This window comes from Staurois parvus, unplaced genomic scaffold (genome assembly GCF_062004578.1).
Source record: "Staurois parvus isolate SC_StPar_1 unplaced genomic scaffold, SC_StPar_1.0 ptg000299l, whole genome shotgun sequence".
Taxonomy (NCBI): Eukaryota; Metazoa; Chordata; class Amphibia; order Anura; family Ranidae; genus Staurois; species Staurois parvus.
In genome coordinates, this window is record NW_028318095.1 from 21,794,514 (window position 1) to 21,800,749 (window position 6,236).

At 38.4% G+C, this 6,236-nt stretch overlaps 1 pseudogene; it reads right to left on the minus strand.

The window, feature by feature from the left end:
• Nucleotides 1-365: 365 nt before the first annotated feature.
• Nucleotides 366-2,840, minus strand: LOC149457956 (gap junction delta-2 protein pseudogene; annotated as a pseudogene).
• Between the last annotated feature and the right edge of the window lie 3,396 nt (nt 2,841-6,236).

The following is a 6,236-nucleotide window of genomic DNA, read 5'->3' on the forward strand; positions in this document are numbered from 1 at the left end:
AGCCAGTATTAACAGAAATAATGCATATTTGGGACACCCACTTGGGGATTAAATAAAAGTTTAGGAAGAGTCTTTAGGTGGTAAATGGTAACAGATGTCTCCTTTTTTTTTTCTTTATTATCAAAGGAAAAAGGAAATCTGTCCCAAAGAGTAAAAAAAAATTTTTTTTAGATATAGCTGTATATTTCGTGCTACAACCATAACCTACGACCAAAGAACAATCCAAAATAAATTCTCCTGCTGGTGATCGTAGTGATACCTCAAATGTGTATGTTCTTTCTTGGTTGTACCCTTAGTAGGGCCCAGAAAAATAGTGCACATTTTGATTTTTTATCCTACCTTAAACATAATGACACTGATACTAATTTGAAAAAGGCATTTTTTTTTAATTCTACCTAAAATATACTGACCTTGACCTTTGATGCTGACCTTGACCTTTGACCCTTACCTTGACCTTAACACAAAGCCTAATACTGACCTAAATCAAGCAATTTTTGTCTTTATGTTATAATTTTTTTTTATTTGTACACACTTTGGTTTGTTTACAACTTTCTTCCCTGTGAGGAGAGAGAGAGATACAATGTATCTTTCTCTCCATTCAGAAGAGAAATAAAATACATGGGTGTGCTTCACAGTGACTGATCACCATGATAGTCAATCAGAGGCTATCACAGTGATCAGGTGACTGGGAATTGGGAGTCTTGGCTCCCGATGCACGCTCCCAGTACAAACACAAGAACACATATATGCGGCACCCAGGTTTGAAACTCAACTCCAGGACGCTGCATATATGCGTTACTGTGTCGGTATGGGGTTAAAGCCAATTTCTTCTATTCTTTTACTAATATCTGCTTTTCGAGTTGTAGGGCATAATTTTTGTGAACCAGTGCACAAAACTAAATTACATTAGAGACTATAGTAATGGCTTGTATAGAAACTGCAGATTAGCATTGCATGTAATTTAGAGGGATACCCAGATCCTTCTTTATCATTGATTCAGTTTAATCACCCCTAGACCATATGATGTATTCATGTATTAACCCTCAAGTAGTATATTTTTAGATTTATCCACACTGCTAGTTTTGCTATGCAGTTGCCTAATTACCCAGTGCATCAAGGTCAAATCAGTGAGTCTAGCTCATCTAGTAAATTGGAGACATTTGCAGGGAATGAAGATTGTTATGTGTACCATATTGGTCTTCAGGTGACCTCCTTGAGCATTCTGTTTAGCTGGTGAAGAACTAGAGTGACATGAATTACAACAGTTTGTATGCTAATTCACATGGATGTATGAAGTGCTATTTAGAGGCACATTGCTTTCGGGGATGACCCAGCTATGCACAAGTACCCACCATATTCTCCAGATACAAATATGTCAAGCGCTCAAGCATGACCATGAGAATTTTTTACCTACAGTCATTGCAGGAAGCTCCATTGAATAGGTGACTGAGATTGGGCATGCTTGGAATGTGTGGCAAAAACAGGAGACAACATATACATGTCTATCAATATATACAAATTGTACTTCAGATTATTATCAGCTATTCAGAGATTTCTTAACTGATGTTAGCAACAAAAAGGTCCACATTTTAGTATACTAGATTTAAAAACATGGCTGACTGTCACGTGATAGTTTAAACATATATTTTACAGAGCCATGTAATTATAGACTAATGTATAATCACTCAGATGTGAACTAAATAGTCAAATACCACGCTTTCTTTAACAACGCCAAAAACACTATGACAGTTGTAAAATCCAACCACTTATAGCCAAGATTTCTTCCCCTTGGGCATTTTGGCTATATTACAGTGTTTAGTATCTGGGCTCCTCCTTGAGGTAGTATCATCGGTGTCATCATTTGTGAAGGAAATTGTGTTTACAGGTGGAGAAGGTAGGCAGCCAATTTTCTCTGTGGAAAGGCTTGCTGAGGTCTTCAGGACAAACCGTTCTTGTATAGTGTCCTTTAGATGTATAAGTAGACTGTTCTGCTCAGGATGCAGCACCATGGGCCTCTTTTTCTTCCTGCTCTTGAATTCACAACAGGTATTGCAAGCAACTGTTAAGATTCTAAATACATAAAACCAGCCCAGGTAATGCAGCTCCACAATGTTCAAAATAAAACAACCAAGACCAACTCCAAACATGAAGTTAAGAAATACTGTCTTCTCAGTAGCTCTGGAGACAAAACAGTCTGTTGTGGTGGGACAAGGGTAGGTGTGACACTGGAAAAGATGAGGTACTTCAAAGCCATAAAGGTAGAATTGACCAACTAAGAACACCACTTCCATAATTGACCTGAGCACCACGTGGACAATGTAAATAACATGCATCTTGTCAAACACAGGAATGGGACCACGCACAGGATCATTAGCAAATTTTGGCTTGAACCTCTCTCCTTTTTTGGATAAGTCTTTAACCTCCACCTGCTCATCTGCATCTGAACTTTTGTTGGTTTTCAGGAAATGTTCACCAATGGATAAACTTTGAAGAAGTTCCATGATGTAGGCCCTTTCTAGCTCAGTCTTCTCATCTTTAGCAATTTTGTGCAGTACATAAATTATGTAAAAAATGGAAGGTGTGGACACTAGAACAATCTGAAAGATCCAAAATCTAAGATGTGAAACCGGGGCAAAGCTATCATAACATACATTGTTGCATCCAGGTTGAAGGGTATTGCAAGTGAATTTAGACTGTTCATCACCATACATTGCATCTCCTACCAGTGTTACCAAGAGGATTCGGAATATCAGGAGCATTGTCAGCCATATTTTTCCAATTACTGTTGAATGGTTTTGGACCTCCGTTAGTAGACGCCCCAAGATAGACCAGTCTCCCATTCTGGAACCTATAATAAGGATCAGAAAACTTACTAGTAAGGGTTTTTTCTCAAATAGAAAACTAGAATTTAATGTGGAGTTACTACAGAGCTGTAAATGTCCAGAAAGGGCCAATTCATATATGGTCACTATGGTCAAGTGATTTTATTGGGCATGTCTATGCACGTTTTGAAAAAACAAAAAAAAACAAAACATGTGGCATAATCACTTTGTGCAAGTGTAAATGAGAGCTAACTAGTAAATGTGGTTGGCTTTTACTATATTAAACTTCTGTAGCTCACCTTCTTTTGAAAATACTTGTTGCCTTGCTCGTCTGTGCCTTAAGCCTTCGATGTGAAACAAGTATGCAGAAAGTGAAGTAAGAACGCCTTATCTGTGTAATGGTTAGGGTCTTAGAATATAAGTCATTGTTAGTAGTGGATAGCTGGTTAACAAGCATTTTCAAGGCATCTTCAGTTCAGTAGCACCTACTGGGCCACTGCATACAACAGTTTTACCATTATTTTTTGCATTGATGACAAGTAAAATTTGCAAAAAGGTTACCAGAACATATTTATAGTGAAGATGCTCAGTGAGGAGTGTTATTCAGGTACACCTAGACATTAATATCCCATACATATCTATGGTCCCTAACTCACATTCATACATGCACATACTAGGGCCAATTTAGACAGCAGCCAATTAACCTTCCAGCATGTCTTTGACAGTTCAGGTAAGTGGATAGTGTTATACACATAGATGTAAATGTTATTGGGAAATAGCAATTTTTTTGCACTCTATAGGAATATGTAGATAATCTTTCCTTACAACCTACTAAATATGCTGCTCCTATATCTTTTATAAATTCTGAGTCACTGACCCAGAACACATATTCAGACCAGGAAAATAAGACAAAAATCATAAAAACACATAAAAATAAAGAAAAAGTTTCTTTGGGACAAATGACATGGACATAGAACTTCACTTCATTTGCAGGTGATGCTCTAGGCTATGCAACCTCTCTCCAATAGGGAAAATCTTCTATTCTAAATACCAAAATGGAAACACAATTGTATGGCTATAAGTGTTAAGGAGTAGTCAGAACCCCAATGACTACATCAATCTATGGCACAGATGATGCATTAAGAGACTTGAGCATCACTCAAAAACAAACACCATAGCTGATGCATTTCAAGGGACATACCCTCTTCCTCAGAGCCTAGATTGTCTGCTTAATTTCACCCTATCTAAACAGTCACAGGATTGTAGTGCAGAATTGACACAGGAGCTCTCAGACTTTAAAAGCAAGGGGCAAGGGATGGGGTGCTGAAGTTACACTCAGTGAGGAGAGCTCTGAGAGCTGATTGGAGGGAAGGAAGCCCACCCACCCCCCCCCCCCCTCCTCATTTCACACAGCTCACAGGAACGGAGATGAGGCTGTCAATCACAGGCTGTGCCCTCCCTGTCACCCTTGTTCTCTTGGTATCAGGAAAACCCATCTGAAGTGATAGCAGAGGTAGCAGACAGAAATGACACTTAATGCTCTGGATTGAGACAAGTACACACTACAGAGAGATATGCTTTGTTCATATTTCACATCTAAGGTTTACAACCACTTTAACTTCTCAGGATTAACAATCTGCTCTATTGCTGAAAAAAGAGAACCTGAGGCAACCGACATAGTGATATGATGTAATATAATAAACGCCTCCAAATGGCAATCACATATAACAACTGGTCCAGTAGTTAATATATTAACCAACTGTGATCATTAATACAAGAAGGTCTTAAAGCCACCAACTAACTGATCACTTGGTAATCGAACTGTGCTAGGTAAAATGCGGTCCACCACACACTGTAAAAGTGGATTGAACCAGAGTTTATTGACAAAAGACACTATTTGCTATTTGTACATCCCTTAAACATGCTTCATTATTAGTGGTGCTCTGGTCTCTTCATGTGACATCCATACCTGGGATTGATGCAGTTACTGGGGTTCTATGGAGTTTTTGCACTTATTATTAATAAAAATTTTTATATTGAAGCATGAGGCTCTTGCACCCTCTATTTTTCTATTTTGTAGAAAAATCAGACACCTTAATCTGCCTTTTTGTTTCAGGACAATGATTTCAAATACTGAAGCAAGAGGATCAGCAAGACAGCCAAGTAAAGTTTAGCAATGGCATGTTGCAATAACATACACTAGATCATTAAAACACATTCTTTGTCACATTTAGCTGTGGCAGTATATATTTAGAATGACGACCCAATGCACTAATACAGTAGAATGCAATGCACTGCAGTGCAGATGCTGCGTGTTGTGATGCGCTGTATAAGAAAAAGGGTCCATATCATTGGGGTGCATTTTTGGCTCCTTTCATAATTAATGGACTGCTGCAATGCATGTTAGCATATTACATACAGTAAGTAGGTGTGTGTGTTAATGCACTGCAGCAAGCCACACAAATGTGAATGAGCCCTAAAAAGTCAGCCTTTACACATTGTAGGAAACAATAATGTGAAATTCCTGATAGACTGTTCATGGGTAAGGCCCCATTCACATCTGACATTTTGGGATCTCTGGCAGAATTTCTGTGATTCTGCCTGTGATCTCAATTCTCACTGCCATAGTGTCCAAACGCACCATGTGTGTTCGAGTGCCATTCATTTTCAGCTTGGGGTCACATATATGCCTTGCAGGATGCACTGCGATTTTAATGGCCAGTGCAGTGGAATTTTGTTCATTCTGTGCAGGTGAGATTCCAATGAGAATTGTTGTGTATTAGGCCCCATGTACACGGGACACTTCTGAACAATGGAAACTGACTTCTGGAAAACGTAGGTTTAAAAACATCTGTTTAGCCGTGTTTACATACCGCATTTATGAGCGTTTGCATTTAGAAGCATCTTTTAAAGATAACCACAGGAGAACTTACAAAATGCCCAGAATGCACTGAAAAACAGTAAAAAATTAACTATTTCAGACATTTTGAGAGAAATAGAGAGAGCAGAAGCAGAGAGAGCAGTATGTGTTGAGATTAGCTGTGTTTTTTTTGTGGTGTTTGGATGTGTTCCAGCTCATTTCTGTGCAGAAAGTATTGCAGCAGTGTCTAACATATTTTTTTTCATGCAAAACCTCAAAGTATGGTGTGCTAGGTCCATTTTAGTACCGGGAAAACGCTTTGCATGTATTTTTCACGCATCAGGAAATGGAATAGTTAAAAAAATGTTCAAACGCAAACTCTTATAAATGCAGTTAGTTGCGTTTACACTCGTTTACAAGCATTTGGCATTTGAAACGCTGATAAAATCTACTACTGAACGCAAGTTTTCTGCGTTCAAAAAAAGACTGTAAACTCAACTGCCTGTAAACGACTGTAAACAAAGATGTGTACATGGACACATAGGAAAACATTG